We start from the raw sequence: 11,101 nt of genomic DNA on the forward strand, positions 1-11,101 counted from the left end.
ACCAATGGGTAGACACACTCATTTACAGCATCTTCTGACAAAGTATCACAAAATCAGGTTTTTTAAAGTTACCCATATTACTCCACACATCACAGGAACTGTTCAAACAAAAACAAAGGAAAATAAATACCCAATAGTAAATACATCCAATTTGACAATAGCATTTATACGATCACTGAAAACGCAAGATAAAATTGGTAAATATTTGGAAAACATTCTGTTATTGGGAATTTCGTGTACATGTAAAATTTAATTCTATTAATAATTGCAATAAATAATTTGAACTTGGCTGACGTTTAAACATGCCGAAATTGACAGAATTATTACTTTTCATTTTTCAGGAAGGATTGGCAAATATAAAAATGAATAAAAAAGAAAAAGAAAAAAAGACAAAGTTTCATTTTCTGAACACAGCTGTGAGATACAGCTATTATTCTTAGAGCCAAGGCAAACCTTTTTCTGAATGTATCATCATTAAATTAACAAATAACGTATTTTGTGGTTCTAACAATCTGAACAAGAAAATGAACACAAATAATTTGTATAGTGATTTACAAAACACATTTCTGTAGGAAGAAATAGATTTAACATGGCACTTACTATGAAACAATGAAAAGAAACCACCAGAATGAATTAATTAACATTTACATCAAAACATTTAAGCACAAAATCCGATCAGGAAAAGTAGTGACTTCAGTTATTATGCTAAGCTACACAGAAAAATAAAAACCATTTCATGAATGTATAATTGAAACCACCTTATAGCATTGCAATGCCAATTAGCAAGTAAACACACTGACATTAAAGGAATGAAAACCTTCCATATAATTTAGTATCAAAGCTCTTTCTTTCTTTGATTGTTTAATTCAACCTTTTCAATGAACAAGAACTAAAAACAAACACTGGGAGGTATCATGACTCAACTCAAAGGCCATTTCTTCTTCAAAGAGCTTCTCTTGCACTCAGCTTACACATAACTTGAAATATACAGCACAGTATGGAGTTACTTAAAAATCTTATTTGTTTCACCTTATTTTTAATGCTCATGGACTGTGAATTCATCCAATGTTGTAGTTTATGTAAATCTAACATGCATTTACATTTTTAAGTAATTATTTCCTTGTCCACAAAGACTGATACAGCCACCTGTAAAGTCAAAGTAGACATGATATCGTACTGCAGATGACTAGTGTTATGGATATACACAATAGTTATATATGATATGTATATAGGGCTAGTCAAAACTTTGGACACAACTGTTCATGCAATGGTTTTCTTTGTTCTTATTGGATTGTGGCAATCATTTCTTCAGATTGATGTCAGCAAATCATCAAAGGACCACGTATGGAATTATAGGACAAAGAAATACATGTGACACAAACCAAAACATGTGTTAAACCCTGAATTCCTCATAGTGATCCCTTTTATTCTGCTGACAGTGTTGCACACCCTTGTCTTTCTCTCAAGGAGGTTCATTGGGCAGTCACCTGGAATGGTTTCCAACAATCTTGAAGGAGTTTATAGATGAGCTGAGAACTTTAAGCTGCTTTTTCTTCATTTTGTGTCCAACTAATCCCAAACCATCTCAATTTGGTTGAGGATGGGTGATTGTGGAAGCTATGCCATCTGACATAGCGCTCCATCCTTGTCCGCATGATCACTTAGCCTTTATATGGCCTTTAAAGTGATTTGGGCTATTTCCCTGTTGCAGCACAATAATGGCCTCACTAAGTGCAGATCAGATGGTAAGGCATGTCATTTTAAAATGTTGTCGTAGTCAAGCTGTGTAAGTGTGCCTTGAATTTGGAAAAAATCAACAATAGTGTCTCCAGCAATGCACCCCACACCTCCTCCTGTATGCTTCATGCAGGGCACCACACTAATAAAAACCAGCCACTCATTTTGTGGCATCGATTTTTGTACATTATCAATGTGCTGTGATATCACTATGTGCATTAATCCACTATTGTAACATCGCTATGGTAATTATATAGAGGTCATGTTTTAAATTCACTGCAAATACATTGTAAAGTGGGGTCCCATTGTAGGCTTTACTATTGTGAATTTTTACACCATTGCTTCTATGTGATTTGTTGATCATATTGAGGCAGGCATAGTCCTCAATGAACATACTGTGACAAATACAGCCATTTATGAAATGTGCTGAGCTTCTCATGTTCTTATCTAAAATGAGGGAAAGTGGGCTTTGCTATGGTGTCCCATAGTAAATTGTTACACTGCTACCACCATGTTATGTGCAGAGCACATGGAATAGGCAGAGCATCTGGAGTGCTTCCATGGGAAAGGCCGTGCCAGAATCCCTCCACTGAATGTGCTGATGCAAACAAAAGAATTTAGAGTTCTTCCATGAGACAAGCTGATTACATGAAGGCATTCTGAGTCTCTCCATGGGATATGCTGATTATTTACTCACCGACAGAGACTCTCCATGGTACATTCTAAACATTTGATCACATACAGAGTCCCTTCATTGGGCAGGCTAAGCACTTGGCAGCATACAGAGCCCTTCCATAGGACAGGCTGAGCATTTAGTCACATACAGAACCTCTTCATTGGGCAGGCTATTTGGTCTCACACAGACCCTGCCCATTGGACAGGCTAAGCATTTGGTTGAATACAGAGCTTGTGCATTGGACAGGCTGAGTATTTAGTAACATACAGAACCCCTCCATTGGAAAGGCTGAGCATTTATTCAAAATTGAGCCCATCTATTAGATAGGCTGAGTATTTAGTCATATACAGAACACCACTATAGTACAGGCTAAGCTTTAGTCACATACAGAACCTTTTCAATGGGAAGGCTGGGCATTAGTCACATACAGAGCCTCTCCATAGTACAAAACCTACGAGAAGCAAAATGGACACAAACCCTACTGCAACTAAATACGTAAAAGCAAAATTGCATTTAAATAACACAGAGTTCTAAGTAACACTGTTTTTGATCAAAAATAGCATAAAAGGCATCCCACTGTCAGTGAGGTGACCCTGTTCGGGACAGTCCTACACTGTCTAATATTAAAAACCTTGCTATGTGTCAGAGTTGAACTTAGTGTGTGAATAAGGGCAGACAAAGGACAGGGTCCTGAACTGTGGACACTAGAGATGAACGAACCTTTCAAGGTTCAGTTCGGCAAACGTCCCGATGTTCACAGAACATGTTCGTCGGACAGCTCATTGAACATAGCCAAACATCATTGAATTCAATGGGAGGCAAAACCAAATCAACAGAAAACTCTTTAATTTGGACCCAAGAAACATCATTTCTAGCTTCAACATTGATAATTGATAGGTGGATGAGTGGCAGGTAGTGTTGAGCGATACCGTCCGATACTTGAAAGTATCGGTATCGGAAAGTATCGGCCGATACCGGCAAAGTATCGGATCCAATCCGATACCGATACCCGATACCAATACAAGTCAATGGGACTCAAGTATCGGACGGTATTCCTGATGGTTCCCAGGGTCTGAAGGAGAGGAAACTCTCCTTCAGACCCTGGGATCCATATAAATGTGTAAAATAAAGAATTAAAATAAAAAATATTGCTATACTCACCTGTCCGACGCAGCCTGGACCTCAGCGAGGGAACCGGCAGCGTTGTTTGTTTAAAATTCGCGCTTTTACTTGGTTACGTGAAGTCCCGGCTTGTGATTGGTCAGGGCGGCCATGTTGCCGGGACGCGGACCAATCACAGCAAGCCGTGACGAAATTACGGGTCCTGCAGGATTTTAAAATTACGTTTTAAAATGGGCGCGTGTCCAGCCTCCCGTGACGTCCCGGCTTGTGATTGGTTGCGGCGCGGTCAACCAATCACAAGCCGGGAGGCTGGACGCGCGCATTTTAAAATGTGCGCGTGTCCAGCCTCCCGTGACGTCACGGCTTGTGATTGGTCGCGGCGGCCATGTTGCCGGGATGCGGACCAATCACAGCAAGCCGTGACGTAATTTCAGGTCCTGCAGGATTTTAAAATTACATTCCGGCGTTGTGATTGGTCCGCGTCCCGGCAACATGGCCGCCGCGACCAATCACAAGCCGGGACGTCACGGGAGGCTGGACACGCGCGCATTTTAAAATGTGCGCGTGTCCAGCCTCCCGTGACGTCCCGGCTTGTGATTGGTTACGTCGCCCATGTGACCACGACGCGCCCAATCACAACGCCGGAACGTAATTTTAAAATCCTGCAAGGACCTGAAATTACGTCACGGCTTGCTGTGATTGGTCCGCGTCCCGGCAACATGGCCGCCGCGACCAATCACAAGCCGGGACTTCACGTAACCAAGTAAACGCGCGAATTTTAAACAAACAACGCTACCGGTTCCCTCGCTGAGGTCCGGGCTGTGTCGGAGAGGTGAGTATAGCAATATTTTTTATTTTAATTCTCTCTTTTACACATTATTACATTAATGTTGTTTCGATACCCGATACCCGATACCACAAAAGTATCGGATCTCGGTATCGGAATTCCGATACAGCAAGTATCGGCCGATACCCGATACTTGCAGTATCGGAATGCTCAACACTAGTGGCAGGTGTAGGCCTGGTGTTCTGAGAGGTCTGCCAAATTCAGGCAACGCACATGAAGGAGACCCAACTTGGAGTCCAAACATTTCCCAAAATTAGCAGGCAGATAACAGGAAAAGTGGCATCAATTGACCCACAGTAGAAATTTGATAATGGCGTAACAACAGATACCTCATGCAACAGCTCAAACTGCTTTTTTGATCAGCCACACTCAGGTGGCTTCGTAGACTACTATTGTTAGAAACATTTAAAGATAGTAACATGGGTAGTTTACTGAAAGTAAGTGCAGGCCTGCTGGTATGGGAGACCTACTGCTACAGGCAACACACATGAGAACCAACTTGGAGTTTAAACATTTCCAAAAATTATTGCCACAGATAACTAAAGTGGCATCAATTTCCCCAGAGTACAAAAAGTATAATTACACATTATTTTGACAACTTCTGTTATTCTACAGTCTATTCGACTCCCTTTCTTTGGTAAATGCACAGTGGTATTATTATTATTTATTGTTATATTTATTCCATGGCACTTTACATGTGGAAAGGGGTATACATAATAAAAACAAGTACAATAATCTTAAACAATACAAGTCACCAACTGGAACTGGAGGAGCACTGTGCTGTTGCACTGACAAAATGGCACAAAAACAACATTTATTATTATGGAGAGGGACATGTGACTTCAGCAGCCAATGACTAAAGATTTTGTGTCTGGACGTTGTGGATGGTTTCTTCGACTTGATTGGCTGCCGGAGGAGGAGTACAAGAGAGCTAATCTTGTGCCTCGGGGTCTACGTTCTCAAATTTTTCCGGCCTGGGAAGCTACCCCTGACTTCCAAAATACCTGGGAGGCTGGTTTAGCTAACTGTTCCACCATATTAATAGACATGCTCATAGAACATGATCAAATCCTCCTCAACAAAATCAAAAATGAAATTAAAACCTGTGAAAACAAACTTATTGATTTTGATGAAGATACACTGGTGAGTCCCTTTCAACTAAAACTAAAGAATCTAATTGATACCTTTGAGAAGGAGATTATTTCTCGCAAAAGAAACAAATTTCACAGGGACAAGTCTGACTATACCAGTGGAAGAGCGTACAGATGGGTACATCGGGGGAATAAAAGACCCTTGTTGGAGGACTCAAACAGGGCATTTGAGAGTCAAATTGGTCAAGAAATGTCGTCCAGTGATTTTTTATCTTCAGACCCCAGCGATGTGGAAGGCGCCATCGGAGGGGTCGCAGGAAAACAAGGACCAAACAGAAGGAAGGGCAGGGGATACAAGAATTGGTCACCCACATACAGGAGAGAAACCAGATCCAACAAAAGGAGATGATCAATAATGTACAAGATACCGTCCAACCAGGTAACTTACAGATTGTTAATTTATCCTCACATGTGTTATCAGAATCAGAATCAAAGGTTCTATCAAGATGCCTTTCGTTTTCTCCTATGAACTCTCTGAATAAGTTTATACTGGTTAAAGACTTGTACCTTTTTTGTCGTCAATTAACCTTCAGGTTGCTTTACCATCAACCTTCGCTTTTGGACACTTTCCCGGATAACGAGAAACAGGTTTTTCGAGACCTCTTGGAACTATTACAGGAAAATGAAGCTTCACCCTCCAGGAGCAAATTCACTAGACGTCTTCCATCACAAGCAACTCCCTCCTGTTCCTTGTTTCCTGCGGTCCAAATATTCTTCGATAAAGTTTGTCGGGATATCGAGAAATTGAAACTGGACCCTCACAAGAATAAAAATCTCAGTAAGGAGGAAAATAGGGCACTGCAGGACTTGAAGAAGAACAAGGAATTTGTGGTACGTGAAGCTGACAAAGGGAGTAACGTAGTCCTTTGGCCACAGGATCTATACCTCAGGGAGATTGCAAGACAGCTTGGTAATGATCAATGTTACATGGTCTTACCTTCAGACCCTACAAACTTTTTTAAAGATCAACTTGACCTTATCATCAATAGGGCTCTTCATGATAGTACAATTACTAAAAAGGAAGCTGATTTTCTTAAAACACCTATACCCATTATACCTACACTTTACGCATTGCCTAAAATCCACAAGTCCCTTGTTGAACCACCTGGTAGGCCTATTGTCTCTGGGATCGGCAGTATCTTTGAACGCCCTTGTATTTACGTTGATCATTTTTTACAGCCGCTGGTCACCTCTTTGAAATCTTACACGAGAGACTCCACCCATCTCCTACAACTCATTGAGGATTGCGAAATTCCTGAAGACACACTCCTCATTAGTATGGATGTGGAATCCTTGTACACCAGTATCGCACATTCTGCAGGTATGCAAGCAGTCACATACTTCTTGGCAAAATCTACAGAGGGTATCACAGAGCATGATAATTTCATCTTGAGACTTTTACATTTCATTCCAGACAAAAACTACTTTGTCTTTGACAGGAAATTCTTTAGACAGGTGTCTGGTACTGCCATGGGTGCTCGTTGTGCTCCTTCCTATGCCAACCTTTTTATTGGTTGGTGGGAGGAAAAAATAGTATTTCAACATCATTTATATGGCTCCATGGTACACACCTGGCAACGGTATATCGATGATATACTGCTGATATGGACGGGCCCCTTGGAGAATTGTAATCAGTTCATTAATGACCTCAATGTGAATAACCTTAATATCAAGCTTACATCTGTAATTTCAGCAACTTCCATAGACTTTCTCGATTTGAGACTCTCTGTGATGGATTTAAGGATCACATGTGGGCTTTATCGAAAAACTACTGCTACTAGCAGCCTTCTTCATTTTACCAGCTTCCACCCGTATCATCTCAGAAAGGGAATTCCGAAGGGCCAGTTTTTACGTCTCAGGAGGAATTGTAGTACAGATGGTGAATTCATGCATCAAGCAAGGGATCTTTCTTACCGTTTTAAACAAAGAGGACATCCACAAAGAATCATCTCGGACTCATTCTGGCATGCTCTTCAACAAAATCGTAAACAACTTTTTGAGAAAAAGGTATGTGACTCGTCTCGACCGCTTGCACTTATAACCACATACAACAACCAGTGGGCAGATGTGCGTGACCTTCTGAGTAGAAATTGGGACATTCTACTCAGTGATGAGAGGATTCCCCCTCTGGTCTCAAATTCCCCATGCATGGTAGCCAGAAGAGCAAAAAACCTGAGAGATGATATTTGCCATAGTCACTACCTACGACCGGCCTCAAGATTGAACCGAGGCACTAGGATCTTTGGATCCTATCCCTGCGGTAGTTGTAACATTTGCCAGTTTATGATCTCACAAGACTGTTACTCTATCTCTATTCTTCCTTTTCAGATTCGTCCAAAGGAGTATTTTAATTGTAAATCGCGGAATCTGGTATACGAAATTTTTTGTGATTGTCCCAAAATCTATGTGGGGCAGACCACACAGCAATTGAGGAGGAGAATGGAACAGCACCTCTCAAACATCTCAGTGGCCTTCAAGGAGCGGGAGAAAAATAAAACTATCATCTGTGGCTGCACACGTCTTGGACCATCATCGCTGCAAAATCTCCAGCTTTAGGGTTATGGGACTTGAAGGTGTACATCTTAATATCAGGGGTGGAGACGTTATCCATCATCTCCTTCGTTGTGAAACAAAATGGATCTTTAATCTGAAGAGTATGGCTCCAATTGGCCTTAATGAAGAAATTCTATTCAAGGGATTTTACAAACAACTTTGACGGACTTGTTCTCTGAGTATGAGGTTTTGTGGACTTCTGATGCATGTTAGCTTGTGTATTGTTACTCTACATGTACTCTCATGTCATTGACCACTGCATTCACACTTACAATGACCTCAGATTAACCCTCCTAAAAATATGTAGAAAAGCATTGGTACCAGCTCGCATGCACTTATTATCATCTCACTGTCTAGGGGGTGGTTGGATAGTTTTTAACTACCTTTGCGTCAGTATGTTATTTTTGTCTATCTGTTATTTGGTTTGGCTTGGACTCTTTATCCCTTTGGGAATACCATTCTGGGCATATATCTTGGATCTGGGCTCTTGTGTAATTTTACGCAGATCTCCAGATCCTGGAGATTATGCTCTAACTGTATTGATGTAACTGGGTAATTATACCCTGATTCCTCTTTCCTATCTAGACATGGTGGTGGCACTGGTCCCCCCTTTTTTTAGGGACCGCTAACTTTAATGACCATGATATACATCTAGTTCATATCGGCCAAAGACATTCAATAGCCTTCTTTCTTTTTTCTTTGATCTTAGCGATGCCCACATGTTACCATACAAGCGTTTTGGTGGTTTGAGGGCACTTAGGCACCTTAAAGTCATGGTCAAGTGGTTTGGCCAACATATTTTCTACCTTGGCTCTGTGTATGCAATTAATACAAGTGTGTATCTTCACTTTCTTTTCTGCTTTATTCCAGTTTGGTCTACTCTTACTGGTTTGACAAAATTTATTTTTAATGTTGGGATTGATGGCTACCGTCTCTTCATACAATAAAAACTCAATCATACCTCTGCTACTTGAGTATTACATCTTTGATAATCATCTTCTGCTACTAGGATAATATCTATTAGATCGAGCCACTTGTATGATTACTGTGATTTCTCCATCCATTACTATAAGTACGCCTTCAAATGAAGCAAACAGCTCTTTTGGGGTGCCTCATTCTCTTCTTTTCAGCATACACAATAGAGCCTTTGGCGTCTTGGGGTTATGAATAATATCCTTTCATATGTAATTTCCTGTGACTTTTGGTAATGATTGTAATGGCACTGTCTATGTCGGTCTAAACATAGGCATACAGTATATGGGTGTATCTTTATTCTCATGACTTTTTGTTTTATCGTGCGTAATCATCTGATAAAGCTACTCATTATCTTGAACAATTCTCATACCAACTGGTAATTATGCGTGCGCCGAGGGTTTACCTCCATTTGATCGCCTCTATGGCATTTTCTTAGTAATCTGTGCCCTATTCCATGGGCGGAGTACGGTACCAGCGCATGCGCAGTAATGATTTTTTCAACCATCTTTGTACTCCATCATTCACCTTGTGTTTCTATTAACATGGAGTTTGCGCATGCGCATTAATTCTGGTTGCGGCCATCTTAGTACTCCTATGCAAAATCTCCCCCTGTGTTGTCACATCCGGTTTTCCGTGAACGCCGACAACATGCCCGCTGATCCTTGCTTCCTTGCTGTTTCCCCTCAGCTGTTAGGGGTTTCTCCGATTAGGTATGTAATTTACTTTGTATATATATAGTTGTCAGCCGCATCTACAGACACCTGCTCCTGACGAAGCTACTTTGGTGGCGATACGCGTTGGGCCTCATGCCCCCTGGACCTCTGAGTGATGGGTATTATGGTCATGTTCTTTGAGCAGGGATATTCCCTTTAATTTGGTGATGTGGGCATTATTATTTTTTGCACGTTACTATGCTGTTTTCAGCAGGTTTGTACCCTATCCATGGACTCCCTCAAACATTTGATGAGGATTCATTCAGTTAACTAATCTTTTTGACAACTGATATACTGATTTGTCCGTGGTATATGTATGTTCTAAGCGTATCCTCTTATGCGCAAAGGGGGTTACGTACATACTTTCTAAATTGTTGTTGTACATTGTTATTTGGTGGTTTATCCATGTTATTGCCACATCTCTATAGAACATTTGACCCCCACTTTTTCTGGTGATTCGGCGTACAGATTTTTTATACATATATACCTGTGCTACCTTTTTTTGTCCTAAATGTTTACTAGCAGCTATTGTTTTCATGCACATTATCTACACATATTTCTGTTTATTGCCATTTATGCTGCGAGCTGTGCCATATTTCCATATGTATGTATGATCTTACAATGGTGATATCCCTTTAGCTGCATTATCCATTTGTACATCTAGGACAAATATAATATTGTTATTGCCGTATGCACCAGTGTATAATAATAATTTTTCCTAAAAAATCTTTTTTTCATATTGTATATTTGTTTACCATCACAATCATGTCCAGGGGGGGGGGGGTTCTTCATGTGGAACCCTTGACATATCTGGGTTGGTTTTAAGTGATTTTAATAGTGTGGTGTGTGTTTTTCTTGGTTGACAAATAAAATGTATATATATATATATATATTCTAGTGGTGGTCCCTTACACATAGCTTGATGCCTTTTTCTCCTTCGGTTGATTGGCTGCCGGAATCTACACACATAAAGTTAATTTGAAATGAAAAACAGTCTGCCGCTCCTCAGACCTCTACCTATCCCCTTCCCTCATAAAACATTCCCCACTCTCATCATACCGAACCACTATCCTAAACAAAGTGAAAACAAAAGAATTACTGGAAACGCAATCTTTTACTGAACTGTGTCCAAATTTTGCCAAGTTTGAAAGAAAATGCTCGGGAAACCGAACACGAATCCGAATGTGCTTCGTTCGTGCCGAATTTGAGATTGCTGAATGTTTTCTGAACAATTTCACTCATCTCTAGTGGACACCAGCCTTCGTAAGCTATTTAAATGTAATTTCCAGCTCAAGGAAGGGAGGCCACACGACGGCTTGCACAAAAT

Source organism: Ranitomeya variabilis, chromosome 1 (genome assembly GCF_051348905.1).
Source record: "Ranitomeya variabilis isolate aRanVar5 chromosome 1, aRanVar5.hap1, whole genome shotgun sequence".
Taxonomy (NCBI): Eukaryota; Metazoa; Chordata; class Amphibia; order Anura; family Dendrobatidae; genus Ranitomeya; species Ranitomeya variabilis.